This window comes from Pristiophorus japonicus, chromosome 5 (assembly GCF_044704955.1).
Source record: "Pristiophorus japonicus isolate sPriJap1 chromosome 5, sPriJap1.hap1, whole genome shotgun sequence".
NCBI classification, from domain to species: domain Eukaryota; kingdom Metazoa; phylum Chordata; class Chondrichthyes; family Pristiophoridae; genus Pristiophorus; species Pristiophorus japonicus.
Window position 1 is genome coordinate 162845383 of NC_091981.1, and position 15815 is coordinate 162861197.

General features: G+C 52.6%; 1 protein-coding gene across 3 annotated transcripts in view; it reads right to left on the minus strand.

The window, feature by feature from the left end:
- Window positions 1-15315, minus strand: part of sem1 (SEM1 26S proteasome subunit) — a 101175-nt gene extending 85860 nt beyond the window's left edge. The window contains exons 1-3 of one of the 3 annotated variants that reach the window (XR_011593356.1): window positions 15242-15315; window positions 14736-14990; window positions 14350-14485 (exon numbers count right to left, since the gene is read on the minus strand). The gene's annotated coding sequence lies outside the window, so the exon portion shown is untranslated. Of the gene's footprint in view, window positions 1-14349; window positions 14991-15241 lie in introns of all 3 variants that reach the window. The other 2 variants (XR_011593355.1, XR_011593357.1) reach the window with 2 other exon arrangements.
- Window positions 15316-15815: the final 500 nt, after the last annotated feature.

The window sequence follows — 15815 nt, forward strand, 5'->3', positions numbered from 1 at the left end:
GACACATGGTCTGCCTGACATAGTGGTGAGCGACAATGGGTCGTGCTTCACCAGTCAGGAATTTCAGGAGTTCGTAAAACTTAACGGCATTAAACATGTAAGGTCAGCACCATTCAAACCTGCATCCAACGGGCAAGCTGAACATGCAGTACAAATTATCAAGCAAAGCATGGGGAAAGTACCCCAAGGGTCACTGCAGACCCGCTTGTCTTGCATACTGTTGAGTTACATGATAAGACCCCACACACTCACAGGGGTCTCGCCTGCTGAACTCATGATGAAAAGAGGTCTTAAGACCAACTTATCTCTTGTACACGCGGATTTAAGTAATCACGTTGAATACAAAAGACAGAGTCAACAAGGGTACCACGATTGCGCAACTGTGTCACGCGAGATTTCTGTTAATGATCCTGTATATGTGTTGAATTATGGTCAGGGTCCCAAATAGTTCGCTGGTACGGTCATGGCCAAGGAGGGCAACAAGTATTTGTTATTAAGCTCAAGAATGAGCAAACTTGCAGGAAACACATGGATCAAACAAAGCTGAGGCACATAGACGAGCCAGAGCAGTCGGACGAAGAAACCGTCGACGACCAACCAACCTACCAGCAACCTTCAGTGGACTCAAGGGTCATCAGTTAACCCGGAATTTCCATCACGGACTTGTTCAATAAAAATGGACTTGCAATTCCTGACATGGCCACTGCCATCCCCAACAAGTCAGCCATCCAGCCACCAGCCACAACAGACCCCGCACATTCACCCAAGGCCGGTCAACCCGGGAGTGTAAAGCACCAGAACGTCTCAATCTGTGAAAGACTGTGATAAGATCTCAGAGGAGGGTATTGTCATATATGTACATGCTGTTTGTAGCCACCAGATGATGTCATTGTTGGAGGCCACTGAGCAGCACGCACATGGTGCTGCTCTGGTATAAAAGGCCAGCCATTTTGTGAGTCAGGCACTTTGGGCCGTAATAAAGCAGAAGCAAGATTTTACCTTGTTCAATTAAACACTACTCAGTTTATATCTTTATTGCTTACATAACACTATCCTTGTGATTTATTAGTTGGAATTCTTGCAATAGGATGAGGGTAAATATGAGGTGTGGCTAGTGAGATGGGGATGTGATAATGTGGATAGAGAGTGATGTGGAGGTGGAAGTTCAGTTGGTGTTAGTAAGGATGTGCAGATGCAGGGTAGGGAAAGCAGAGATGGGGATTTGGTGAGTGGCACAGCAGGATGAGGTTGAGTGTGGATTTGCAGTAATGTTTCTGTTGTGTATCTGTAAAGCATGCACTCCCACGTTCCGCCACCAGGGAGCGCATCCCCTGAAGTCCCAAGGGATCCCAGCATCCCTTGGGAGCACTGTATATGAGCCGGCCCCTAAGGCCTGTTCCTCACTCTGGAGTGTCTTAATAAAGACTGAGGGCACTGTTACTTTAACCTCCCTGTGTGCAGTCTCATCTGTGTTCGGAACACAATAACTGGCGACGAGTACACGAATCAAATGCAAAGATGAGCAAACTGTGGGCATCCTGGAGAAGTTCTCGGAAGGTGAGGACTGGGAAGCTTATGTCGAATGGCTAGACCAGTACGTCGTAGCCAACGAGCTGGACGGAAAAGGAAGCGCTGCAAAAAGGAGAGTGGTCCTCCTCACGGTCTGCGGAGCACCGACCTACAGCCTCATGAAGAATCTTCTGGCTCCAGTGAAACCCACAGATAAGTTGAATGAGGAGCTGTGTATACTGGTTCGGGAGCATCTTAACCCGAGGGAGAGCGTGCTGATGGTGAGGTATCGGTTCTACACGTGCCAGCGATCTGAAGGTCAGAAAGTGGCGAGCCAAGTCACCAAGCTAAGCATTGACTTGCAGGACAATGTGAGTTTGATGCCGATCTGCAGCAAATGCTCAGAGACTTTTTTGTACTGGGCATTGGTCACGAGACCATCCTACGGAAACTTTTGACTGTAGAGACACCGACCCTCAGTAAGGCCATTGCGATAGCACAGGCGTTTATGTCCACCAGTGATAACACCAAACAAATCTCTCAGCACGCAAGTGCTAGCAATGTTCATAAATGAACTGGAACTGTGTTTGCGAGCAGAAATGTACAGGGCAGAAACCATGAGTCTGCAACTGCCAGCAGGCCTCAGGTGACCCAGATGACTCAGAGTCCCCAACAAAGGATGAATGCAAGGCAATTCATAGCTTGTTGGCGTTGTGGAGGCTTCCATTCAGCCTATTTATGCCGCTTCAAAGGGTATGCTTGCAAGAGCTGTGGAACAATGGGGCACCGCCAACGAGCTTGCAGACGAGCTGCAAACTCTGCAAAACCTGCTAACCACCACGTGGCAAGGAAGATCGGTCCATGGTGGATCAAAGCAATTTCGAGCCTGAGAGAGAGGAGGCAGATGCTGAAGTACACGGGGTGCACACATTTTTGATGAAATGTCCACCTATAATGCTAAATGTAAAATTTAGCTTACCCATAGTCATGGAACTGGACACTGGCGCTAGCCAATCCATCATGAGTAAAAAGATGTTTGAGAGACTGTGGTGCAACAAGGCACTCAGACGAGCCCTGAGCCACATCCACACGAAACTGAGAACGTACACCAAAGAGATTATCACTGTCCTGGGCCGTGTCATGGTCAATGTCACCTACGAGGGCACGGTGCATGAACTGCCACTCTGGATTGTCCTGGGCGATGGCCCCACACTGCTTGGAAGGAGCTGGCTAGGCAAAATCTGCTGGAACTGGGATGACATCCGAGCACTATCACATGTCGATGAGGCCTCAAGTACCCAGGTTCTTAACAAATTTCCTTCCCTTTTTGAGCCAGGCATTGGAAACTTTTCCAGGGCGAAGGTGCGGATCCACTTGGTCCCAGAGGCACAACCCATTCACCACAAGGCACGAGCGGTACCTCACATGATGAGGGAGAGAGTGGAAATCGAGCTGGACAGGCTGCAACGCGAGGGCATCATCTCCCCAGTGGAATTCAGCGAGTGGGCCAACCCGATTGTTCCAGTACTCAAAAGTGATGGCACGGTCAGGATTTGCGGCGATTATAAAGTAACTATTAATCGTTTCTCGCTACAGGACAAATACCCACTACCTAAGGCAGATGACCTATTTGCGACACTGGCAGGAGGCAAGGCTCGACCTGACTTCAGCCTACATGACGCAGGAGCTGGAGGAGTCTTCGAAGGACCTCACCTGCATCAACACGCACAAGGGACTGTTCATCTACAACAGATGCCCGTTTGGAATTCGGTCGGCTGCAGCGATCTTCCAGAGAAACATGGAGAGTCTACTCAAGTCGGTACCACGCACGGTGGTTGTTCAGGACGACATATTGGTCACGGGTTGGGACACCGTCGAGCACCTACAAAACCTGGAGGAGGTCCTCCAGCGACTGGATCGCATAGGGCTGCGGCTGAAGAGATCGAAATGCGTCTTCATGGCAACAGAAGTGGAGTTTTTGGGGAGAAAGATTGCGGCGGACGGCATTCGGCCCACAGACGCCAAGACAGAGGCTATCAGGAACCAGGCCACAGAACGTCATGGAGCTGCGGTCGTTCCTGGGACTTCTCAACTATTTTGGTAACTTCCTACCGGGGTTAAGCACCCTCTTAGAGCCTCTACATGTGTTATTGCGTAAAGGTGAGAACTGTGTATGGGACAAAAACCAAGTAATTGCTTTTGAGAAATATTTTATGCTCCAACAAGCTGCTTGTATTGTATAACCCGTGTAAAAGACTTGTGCTAGCATTTGATGCATCATCATATGGAGTCGGGTGTGTATTACTAACGTTGCGGGGAAGTTGCAACCTGTCGCCGATGCCTCCAGGAGCTTGTCGAAGGCCAAGAGGGCCTACAGCATGATTGAGCAAGAGGCATTAGCGTGTGTGTTCGGGGTAAAGAAAATGCATCAGTACCTGTTTGGCCTCAAATTTGAGCTGGAAGCCGATCACAAGCCCCTCATATCCCTGTTGGCTGAAAACAAGGGGATAAATACTAATGCCTCAGCCCGCATACGATGGAGGGCACTCGCGCTATCAGCGTATAACTATACCATAGGCCAGGCACCGAGAACTGTGCCAATGCTCTCAGTCGGCTACCATTGCCCACAACGGGGGTGGAAATGGCGCAGCCTGCAAACTTGTTGATGGTGGCGCAGTCCGCAGACTTGTTGATGGTCATGGAAGCGTTTGAAAATGATAAATCACCTGTCACGGCCCGCCAGATTGGGATTTGGACCAGCCAAGATCCTCTGCTGTCCCTCGTAAAAAACTGTGTACTGCATGGGAGCTGGGCCAGCATCCCCATTGAAATGCTAATCAAGGCGTTCCAGCGGCGAAAGGACAAGCTGTCCAGTCAGGCAGACTGCCAGTTGTGGGGTAACCGTGTAGTGCTACCCAAAAAGGGCAGGGAGACATTCATCTCGGATCTCCACAGCACACACCCGGGTATAGTAATGATGAAAGCGATAGCCAGATCACATGTGTGGCGGCCTGGTATCGACTCTGACTTAGACTCCTGTGTACGGCAATGCAGCGTGTGCGCTCAGTTGAGCAACGCGCCCAGAGAGGCACCACTAAGTTTGTGGTCCTGGCCCTCCAGACCATGGTCAAGGATCCATGTCAACTATGCGGGCCCATTTCTCGGTAAAATGTTCCTGGTGGTGGTGGATGCTTTTTCAAAATGGATTGAACGTGAAATAATGTCGGGAAGCATCGCCACCGCCACCATTGAAAGCCTGAGGGCCATGTTTGCCATCCATGACCTGCCTGACATAGTGGTCAGTGACAACGGGCCATGTTTCACGAGTGCCGAATTTAAAGAATTCATGACCCGCAATGGGATCAAACATGTCACCTCGGCCCCGTTTAAACCAGCCTCCAATGGTCAGGCAGAGCGGGCAGTACAAACAATCAAACAGCCTTAAATGAGTCACAGAAGGCTCACTCCAAACCCGCCTGTCCCGAGTACTGCTCAGCTACCGCACGAGACCCCACTCACTCACAGGGGTGCCCCCGGCTGAGCTACTCATGAAAAGGACACTTGAAACCAGACTCTCGCTGGTTTACCCCAACCTGCACGGTCAGGTAGAGAGCAGGCGGCAGCAACAAAATGTAAACGATGGTCGCGCTACTGTGTCACGGGAAATTAATCTGAATGACCCTGTGTATGTGCTAAACTATGGACATGGTCCCAAGTGGATCGCGGACATGGTGATAGCTAAAGAAGGGAGTAGGGTGTTTGTAGTCAAACTAGACAATGGACAAATTTGCAGAAAGCACCTGGACCAAACGAGGCTGCGGTTCACAGACTGCCCTGAACAACCCACAGCAGACACCACCTTTTTCGAGCCCACAACACACACCCAAAGGATCAACGACACCACGCCAGACCAGGAAATGGAACCCATCACGCCCAAAGCCCAGCAAGGCCAGGCTCACCTAGCAGCCCTGCAGGGCCAACAACACACCAGCCCAGTGCGGGCACAGCCAACACACCAGAACAGACATTTGTACCGAGGCCACCAGGGAAAGAAAGGTTCCCAACCGCCTCACCTTGTAAATAGTTTTTACTTTGACTTTGCGGGGGAGTGATGTTGTGTATCTGTAAAGCATGCACTCCCATGTTCCGCCACCAGGGAGCTCATCCCCTGAAGTCCCAAGGGATCCCAGCATCCCTTGGGAGCACTATATATAAGCCAGCCCCTAAGACCTGTTCCTCACTCTTGAGTGTCTTAATAAAGACTGAGGTCACTGTTACTTTAACCTCCCTGTGTGTAGTCTCATCTGTGTTAGGAACACAATAGTTTCGTGATCTACTGACATCATTGAAAGGTTTGCGCCACTGCAGCCAGTTCCTCCTGACGACATCCCTGCTTGTGCCCTCCTGTGCAATGTACAACCAGGCTGTGTTAGTTCACCTTTCTGCAGTGCTTGTTAGTGTTTGCAGCACCTCAAAAAAAAGTTGGCCATGGTCCCTTTAAGGAAACCAGCTGATGATTCGTCATCAAATGACGTCATCAGACCCGCCTCCTATTAATTGGCTGGGAATCTCGCAGGCCAGGCTTAACAAGCCCAATCTAGGGAAGATTGTTGTGAGAGAGCGGGCTGTAGCCAGGAGCGCCTTCTCCGCACGCCACCAATGCCGGCTGCACCGGACTCACCATATTTGGCGAAATCGCGGCCTTGAAGTGGAAACATTTGCAGGACTATGGGGAAAGAGCTGGGGAGTGTCTAGCTCTTTCAAAAAGCTGGCACAGGCACGATGGGCTGAAGGGCCTCCTTCTGTGCTGTATCATTCTATGATTCTATGATTCTAATATATATTGTATTTAATTAACTTGCACAACTCTAAATATATCTTTCCTACATGCTTTCTCTCAATTAAAAAGTTTGATTTACCTCGCCCCTTGTACTAAATTCTATTCAACAATGGCTTCACTTTGCTTGACCCAGTTCTGGATTTTTAGGTTGAGAACTTTATGCTTTGTTTTGTTTTTTAATTCTAAGTGTGAATTTTGTCAAACTCTTTGCAGCATATTATAAACATTGTGCACAATATGGGTAAATGGCATATTATGGAGGAGTGAAAAAACACAATACATATTGTATAGGGCTAGAATTTCGGCCATTTAACGCCCAGTTACCGCCCATTTTGGTCAAAAATGTAAATTAGCGCCCCGTACTGCCCATTTCACCTCCTGATTAAGTTCTGAACCTAAAATTTTGGCTTACGCTTACCACCGGCGTTGCTGCAAATTGCCCGCCCACATTTACCGGCCAGAAATCGCCCAAAATTTCCCCCAGCGCTAATTCCCATCCGTTATTGCTCTGATCACAACCGCCCATTTTTAAAGTACCTAACTGACTTGAGCCAGCACTATGCATGATTCAGTATTGCCAGCTGGGATATAAACTTCATTCAGAGTGGAAATGACTACTTTTCACCATCATAATAGGCTGACTGATCACTCCAGCTGTTCCATCTTCTCCAAAGAGCCAGATGGAAGATTTTCTTATATATATAAACGCAGTGTAGTGGAACCCATATGTACAGGGAGTAGAGGGTGTACAGGGACCTGATCACTGCTGGTGTTGTCTCCCAGTGCTACCGTGACATGGGGGGTCGCCATTATGCTCGTGCTCACTCCATTCAGATCATGAAGGTACAAGTGATTCCATCGAGCAAGTGTCGCTGGCCTGCTCTGATTTTAGATTTTAGATACTAGTAAAGCTCCCTCTACACTGTCCCATCAAACATTCCCAGGGCAGGTACAGCACGAGTTACATACAGAGTAAGGCTCCCTTTAAACTCGGGCACCATAGGTCAAAGGTCAGTATCGGGCCCACTCCGCTATGAGCGCCGAAACAACCTCGATCATTACCTCTCTCTCCTTCATGTCGGCACTGGTCTCATCCTTGGTCTTCTCCATCCCCAGGGATGGCAGTTCCAAGACGTTGTCGAGGCAGGTTTTGATCAGATTGAACATATCCACCTCGTTCAGAAGTGGATCCAGCTTCCTGCCGCCCAGGTGAAGGAGAACAGGTCGAACAGCCCTCGGATAGGGAACGTGAACCTGACCCCCCCGTGTCCGGCTGGGAGCGGGAGAGACGCGCGCTCGTTCTGAAGCCTCCGTCTCCCGCGGGACTGGGGATTGTTTGAGCCCAGACAGTGAGGGTCAGCAGGTGGTCCCAGGGGTCAGGGAACGGGCGAAGGCCCGGAGGGGAGCGCCCCCATTCCCTGACCCGGAGGGGCAGCCCCCCATTCACTGACCCGGAGGGGGAGCCCCACCATTCACTGACCCAGAGGGGGAGCCCGACCATTCCCTGACCCGGAGGGGGAGCCCCCCCATTCACTGACCCAGAGGGCTGACCCGGAGGGGAAGCCCCCCCATTCACTGACCCAGAGGGGCAGCCCCTCCATTCACTGACCCGGAGGGGCAGCCTCCCCATTCACTGACTCGGAGGGGCAGCCCCCCCATTCACTGACCCAGAGGGGGAGCCCCCCCATTCTCTGACCCGGAGGGGGAGCCCCCCCATTCTCTGACCCGGAGGGAGAGCCCCCCCATTCACTGACCCAGAGGGGCAGCCCCCCCATTCACTGACCCAGAGGGGCAGCCCCTCCATTCACTGACCCGGAGGGGCAGCCTCCCCATTCACTGACTCGGAGGGGCAGCCCCCCCATTCACTGACCCAGAGGGGGAGCCCCCCCATTCACTGACCCGGCGGGGCAGCCCCTCCATTCACTGACCCAGAGGGGGAGCCCCACCATTCACTGACCCAGAGGGGGAGCCCCCCCATTCTCTGACCCAGAGGGGGAGCCCCCCCCATTCCCTGACCCGGAGGGGGAGCACCCCCATTCTCTGACCCGGAGGGGGAGCCCCCCCATTCTCTGACCCAGAGGGGGAGCCCCCCCATTCCCTGACCCGGAGGGGGAGCCCCACCATTCACTGACCCGGAGGGGGAGCCCCCCCATTCTCTGACCCGGAGGGGCAGCCCCCCCATTCTCTGACCCGGAGGGGGAGCCCCCCCATTCTCTGACCCGGAGGGGCAGCCCCCCCACTCTCTGACCCGGAGGGGGAACCCCCCCATTCACTGACCCGGAGGGGCAGCCCCCCCATTCACTGAGCCGGAGGGGAGCTCCCTATTCCCTGACCCGAAGGGGGAGCCCCCCCATTCCCTGACCCGAAGGGGGAGCCCCCCCATTCACTGACCCGGAGGGGAGCCCCCCCATTCTCTGACCCAGAGGGGGAGCCCCCCCAATTTCCTGACCCGGAGGGGGAGCCCCCCCATTCACTGAGCCGGAGGGGAGCCCCCTATTCCCTGACTCGGAGGGGGAGCCTCCCATTCCCTGACCCGAAGGGGGAGCCCCCCCCATTCACTGACCCGAAGGGGGAGCCTCCCATTCCCTGACTCGGAGGGGCAGCCCCCCCATTCTCTGACCCGGAGGGGGAGCCCCCCCATTCTCTGACCCGGAGGGGCAGCCCCGCACTCTCTGACCCGGAGGGGGAACCCCTCCATTCACTGACTCGGAGGGGCAGCCCCCCCATTCACTGACCCAGAGGGGGAGCCCCCCCATTCACTAACCCGGCGGGGCAGCCCCTCCATTCACTGACCCAGAGGGGGAGCCCCACCATTCACTGACCCAGAGGGGGAGCCCCCCCATTCTCTGACCCAGAGGGGGAGCCCCCCCCATTCCCTGACCCGGAGGGGGAGCCCCCCCATTCTCTGACCCGGAGGGGGAGCCCCCCCATTCTCTGACCCGGAGGGGCAGCCCCCCCATTCTCTGACCCGGAGGGGGAGCCCCCCCATTCTCTGACCCGGAGGGGTAGCCCCCCACTCTCTGACCCGGAGGGGGAACCCCCCCATTCACTGACCCGGAGGGGCAGCCCCCCCATTCACTGAGCCGGAGGGGAGCTCCCTATTCCCTGACCCGAAGGGGGAGCCCCCCATTCCCTGACCCGAAGGGGGAGCCCCCCCATTCACTGACCCGGAGGGGAGCCCCCCCATTCTCTGACCCAGAGGGGGAGCCCCCCCAATTTCCTGACCCGGAGGGGGAGCCCCCCCATTCACTGAGCCGGAGGGGAGCCCTCTATTCCCTGACTCGGAGGGGGAGCCTCCCATTCCCTGACCCGAAGGGGGAGCCCCCCCCATTCCCTGACCCGGAGGGGGAGCCTCCCATTCCCTGACCCGAAGGGGGAGCCCCCCCCATTCACTGACCCGAAGGGGGAGCCTCCCATTCCCTGACCCGGAGGGGTAGCTTCCCATTCACTGACCCGGAGGGAGACCCCCCATTCCCTGACCCGGAGGGGAGCCCCCTATTCCCTGACCCGGAGGGGGAGCTTCCCATTCCCTGACCCGGAGGGGGAGCCCCACCATTCACTGACCCGGAGGGGGAGCCCCCCCATTCTCTGACCCGGAGGGGGAGCCCCCCCATTCTCTGACCCGGAGGGGGAGCCCCCCCATTCTCTGACCCGGAGGGGGAGCCCCCCCATTCTCTGACCCGGAGGGGGAGCCACCCCATTCACTGACCCAGAGGAGGAGCCCCCCCATTCTCTGACCCGGAGGGGAAGCCCCCCCATTCTCTGACCCGGAGGGGCAAACCCCCCATTCCCTGACCCGGAGGGGGAGCCCCACCATTCACTGACCCGGAGGGGGAACCCCCCCATTCACTGACCCGGAGGGGCAGCCCCCCCATTCACTGAGCCGGAGGGGAGCTCCCTATTCCCTGACCCGAAGGGGGAGCCCCCCCATTCACTGACCCGGAGGGGAGCCCCCCCATTCTCTGACCCAGAGGGGGAGCCCCCCCCATTTCCTGACCCGGAGGGGGAGCCCCCCCATTCACTGAGCCGGAGGGGAGCCCCCTATTCCCTGACTCGGAGGGGGAGCCTCCCATTCCCTGACCCGAAGGGGGAGCCCCCCCCCCCATTCCCTGACCCGGAGGGGGAGCCTCGCATTCCCTGACTCAGAGGGGAGCCTCCCATTCACTGACCCGAAGGGGGAGCCTCCCATTCCCTGACCCGGAGGGGTAGCTTCCCATTCACTGACCCGGAGGGAGACCCCCCATTCCCTGACCCGGAGGGGAGCCCCCTATTCCCTGACCCGGAGGGGGAGCTTCCCATTCACTGACCCAGAGGGAGACCCCCCCATTCCCTGACCCGGAGGGGGAGCCCCCCCCATTCCCTGACCCGGAGGGGTAGCCTCCCATTCCCTGACCCGGAGGGGTAGCCTCCCATTCCCTGACCCGAAGGGGGAGCCCCCCCCCCATTCCCTGACCCGGAGGGGGAGCTTCCCATTCACTGACCCAGAGGGAGACCCCCCCATTCCCTGACCCGGAGGGGTAGCCTCCCATTCTCTGACCCGGAGGGGAGCCTCCCCATTCCCTGACCCGGAGGGGTAGCTTCCCATTCCCTGACCTGGAGAAGCCCCCCCATTCCCTGACCCGGAGGGGGAACCCCCCTATTCCCTGTTCCATGATTCCAAGATCAATTTCCCTCTGCCACACACAATCCTGCGTCACCAGCACAAGCTGCGCTTCAGCACCAAGAGACCAAACACTTTCTTCTAAAATGTATTGATATACTTTTAGATCACCTAATCGGGCTCAGCTGCAATACACCCATAGAGCTCAGAGCTGGAAAGTGGGATTAGGCTGGATAGTTCTTGGTCGGCCAGTGCGGACACGATGGGCCGAGATGGCCTCCTTCTGTGCTGTAAATTTGATTCATAGCCAAATAGCTCAAAATTCGCTCGGCTCAAAGGGATAGCCACTCGGGTGAGCTGCTGGAGGGCTGCTGTGGGTCAGAGCTCTAAGGAGAAGCAGTACTTCCAGGCTGCCACCCCTTTTCAATCTCACTATCAGGTGATATAACAGTCTGAGGAGACACCCTCTCACCTTCCCAACAACATTTGCTCCCCATTACATCCAACCAGAGATTTTTGAATTAGACCGATGAGGAGCAACCTCAGCATTTGTTCCATCAGCATCATGAGTTGAACTTCCATCAAGCTCCTGGGCCAACTTCAGTTACTGGAGCAGTTTGCATGGAGAGGAAGCAACATTTGCAGAGGCTGATATAAACATTTGGAGCTTGGGACGCATTACAGTTCATTAACCTTTAGAAAGAAAATCTGTATTTATTATCACATTTCATATACAATAAAGTAATTTTTGGAGTACTTACAACCAGGCTTGGGCTGATCTAATTAAAGCCAGTTGCAGCAATCACCGCCAATGAAATATATTATTAGCGGTTTCATGTGTGAGTGGGATGGGAAGGAGGGAGAGGAGGTTTAATTTTATTGCTTGAACTTTTTTTTAAACTGAGGAATGCAGGTTGGCGAGGAATGATGCCTCACTACTGATCTCACGCCATGTCTCACCAGTTGCCGTCAATTCAGAGACACACTGAACTCAGGGTGTTTGCTGAGCGATGCTGCCTAGTGTATTTCTGGGTCTGCAGAAACAGACGCTCCCAATCGAAACATTATTTAAAAAATAAACCCAATTCGATTGCAGATGTTTCGCGTCTGTTTGACTGGATTAACTGACCAGTACCTGTGTAACATGCCGCGGGGCTGATTTTGTGAGTGGCAGGAAAGGGATTTTGTAACATAAGCAACATATGTAACACCACTCAGGAAAAAGCCATTGGAGTCAGCCCACTGAGCTATTCATTGCTGAACATGAATTATTTGCTGGAAATTTTCTCCATCCCCCTCCCACTTTTACTGATGCTGGCTGTAGTTGGGCCGGGGTGGGGTTTGCGGTGGGGGGGGGGGGGGGGATGGGGAGGGGGGAGGGGTTGTGTCCACTGGGGCCTCATCCAAGTAATCATTCTTCATGTGGCTTGACACTGTGGTCGTGGGACTATTCAACTGTAGCAGGCGTCACAACTGTAATGTATGCATCTGTGAGGATGCTCACAGGTTTGTAGAGCTGTTGCAAAGGTGGCCATTAACCGGTCTAGGCAGCGGGCGGTCGAGGGGGTCATTCAGCCCGACTGCCTGCCTCTCTTCTGCGGTTCCATCCGAGCCAGGATGTCCCTGGAGATGGAGCACGTGGTGTCCACCGGCGCACTCGCGGCCTTCCACGAGAGTTGGGCACTGGAGGGACTGGAGTGCATATTTTCAACAGGGAACAGAATTTTAATTTGATCTGATTTGAAAAAGGTTCCCTTTAATTTCAAATTGTTAAATTGTGGTTTTTGGTGCCCTCAAAAAAAAGGGGCCACTTAATTTAAAGTTACTTTTCAAAATAGTTGTAGAGCTGTTGCATTGTGAGTGACAGCCAGTAACGTGATGTTCACAAGACTGAAGAAAACCCCAGTCAGTTGGGTCTAGGTCATCCAAGATGAGGTATGAGTTTACAAGGGACACCATCAATCACACCTTTAAAGTTGTTTTTCTGAAAAGTTGTCAATTGGATATATTTTCCCCTTCCCAGAAGTGAGTGAGACACAATACAAGAATGGTTTAGTTGAATAAAATTTTATATTAAACTTGTAATTTGTATTAAACTTTAACAACGTAATAAAATAACATAATTGTTCTGAATGAAAATTTATACAAAAAAAAACATTATGAATAACAAACAGCAACAACAACAGCAACAACATCAACAACAGTATAAACAACACTGAAAACACCCTTGCACTCTCCGACAATTCTACCTGCAGCCACCTTTCCCAATGCCTTTCCGCCTCAATCCTCCCGATCCTTGGCCCTAACCCTCTCCTCCTCCCGCTATCAATACCCCTGGCCCTGCCCATGGCGGGATTAGTATGTCATGCAGCAGCACAGAACCTCGAGCATGACTGCTGAGGGGGTGGGGGTGGGGAAGAATGTCAGCACTATGTTTGGGTGTTCTGGAGAAGATGGAGGTGCTGAGGACTCATCTTCAAAGTCGGAAGAAACTGGTTCCTCCCGCCGATCAGGTGCTGTCACCATTGCTGGTATGGCACCTTGGGATGCAGTGCCATATCCCATGACCATCGACTTTGGCAGTCTGGGTGTTCTACTTCACCGCAGCAATCAGCTCCGTTATGTCCTCCGATTGATGGGCTGCTAAAGCCGCGATGTTTTCGGACAACCTGGCAATAGCCTGGAGGAGCTCTTCAATCAAGTCGCTGCTCATCCTAGACAATCCCACCATGTTCAGGCTTGCATCTACCTGTCGCGCAGCGTTCCCACTTTGGCAGATCAACCGCCACGAATTCACCATGGGTGTCGGTGTGCGCGGTTGCATTCTGCTTGATCCTGTTTCCTCAGGCCGGATAAGGAACCAGTGGCCACCAGTAGAAAAGACCCTTCAAGTCCTGCCACCCCTCCCTCCTCCTGCACCACTACCGTTACAACACTTTGAGGAGTGCTCTCCTCCAGCTCCTGCAGCACCATCTCCTCCATCTCTTCTACCATCTCTTCATTTGTTCTTCCCTGCAATGACTCCTCTCTTGGAGGGGCAGGCGGCTCCACTTGTGCAACTGTACATAACATAACATTAATGGTTGGTGGCAGGGGAGGGGCAGGTTCAGACGTAACATCAGAGTAATTCACTTTGCGCAGGCTTATGTGGAGAACAAACATTTTTTACTGAGAATTATTACATGAAACTATCATAAGCAAAGTATAGAGAAAGTACATGATATAACAAAACTTGAGTCCCAAACAGTTTGCTTTCCAAGTGGCAGAGTGTGATCAACCAATAAATCATGTCACAACTAACAATATGTCTTGCTCCCAGCATTACATTACATTCTACATTATATTGCTGTAAGATTGAATTACGTGACCGCAGTACAGTCCAGGGATTATGCAGACTTACCCTCCAGGAGAACTGGTTCGGCACCAACACATGTGGCGGTGCGATCATACACTCCCGTCAGGGCTGCAGCACATTCCTCGAGGTTCATCAGAAGAATAGTCTTCGACGGACCACCGCCCATTTTGCAGAGCTCCGTCTTATTGCCGACCAATTTTTTCAGCAAAGGGGACAGAAAATATGTGTGAACTAATTTGACAGCTACTAATGCAGAACACACACATACATACATACACAATATAGAGGTACACATCCCCAATTAACCATCCCGCAGTCTTTTTGTCACTGAGTGCACAATTTAAATTTTGTTAGCACGCAAATGTTGCATGATGAACACATGAAAGTACAGAGGGCTAAATCGTCAATACATGATAAAAGTTAGTACTTACTCTCGCAGACCCAACGATGTCATTCCACCATTTGCGGCACTGGTTAGGCTCCCGCATCACGGGCACGACGGAGGACACCGCCTCAGCGATCTCTCGCAATAACTGCTGATACACGAACGGTGACGGTTTCCCTCGCCCACCCCGTGTTAGCGGATTCCAACGGGCCTTCACTTCTTCCACCAATGACTCCTGGGCTTCCTCCGAGAAATGAGTGGCCCTTTTCCTCCCACCTAACGGCTTCTCCACTTCCATGGCCTGATTTTCCATTTTGTTGATATTTAGTTTTTTATGTGTGTGTGAGATATATATATATATATATAATTATTTATTTATTATTATTATTACTATTATTTTTTAAGATTTTAAGATCTATTATTATTATAATTATTACTAGTTATATTATTAATTTTATTTTATATTATGATATAAATGTAAATATACTGAATATAATCAATGTACTCCTCAAAAAACCTTACATATCCTCTCACAGCTCCTCTCTCACTGACCTCAAACAACCTCTGCAGCTTCAAGATGTTCAGTGCTGTCCTACTCTTCTCTGTGCATGTGCGGGGTCACCCTTGACCCCGAAATCGCGGGAGAATGACCGCGCATGCGCAGAGAAGATTTTCCGGATGTTTTCTGTAGTGGTTCTGCTTCCCTTACTAAAGGTAAGGAGGTCGCTGACTCTTCTCTCGTTTTCGCCGCCCACTCAAGTTCGCTATTGCGAGGCTTCGCCACTATCGACATCGAGGACCTGAAAACCGCGGGAGCGCGCACCAGCGGTATTCCGGCGAGTCAAAAGATGCAACTGCCGGAATATCGCTCAGGATCCGGTGCCAGCGATTGGAGGGGAAATTCTAGCCCAAAGAAATTAGTGATAAAGCACAAGTATGGTACACAAGGAAGTCATCCTGTGAGTGGAAATTAAAAAGTTCAAAGAGAAAGGAGAAGGCAAAAGTGTAGGGTAGCGATAGGGGGTAATGATAACCAGAGTGGGACAAGTAGGGATAGAGCTTATACACATAGGACAAAATTAAAAGCTCTATATCTGAACACACGAAGCATTCATAACAAGATCGA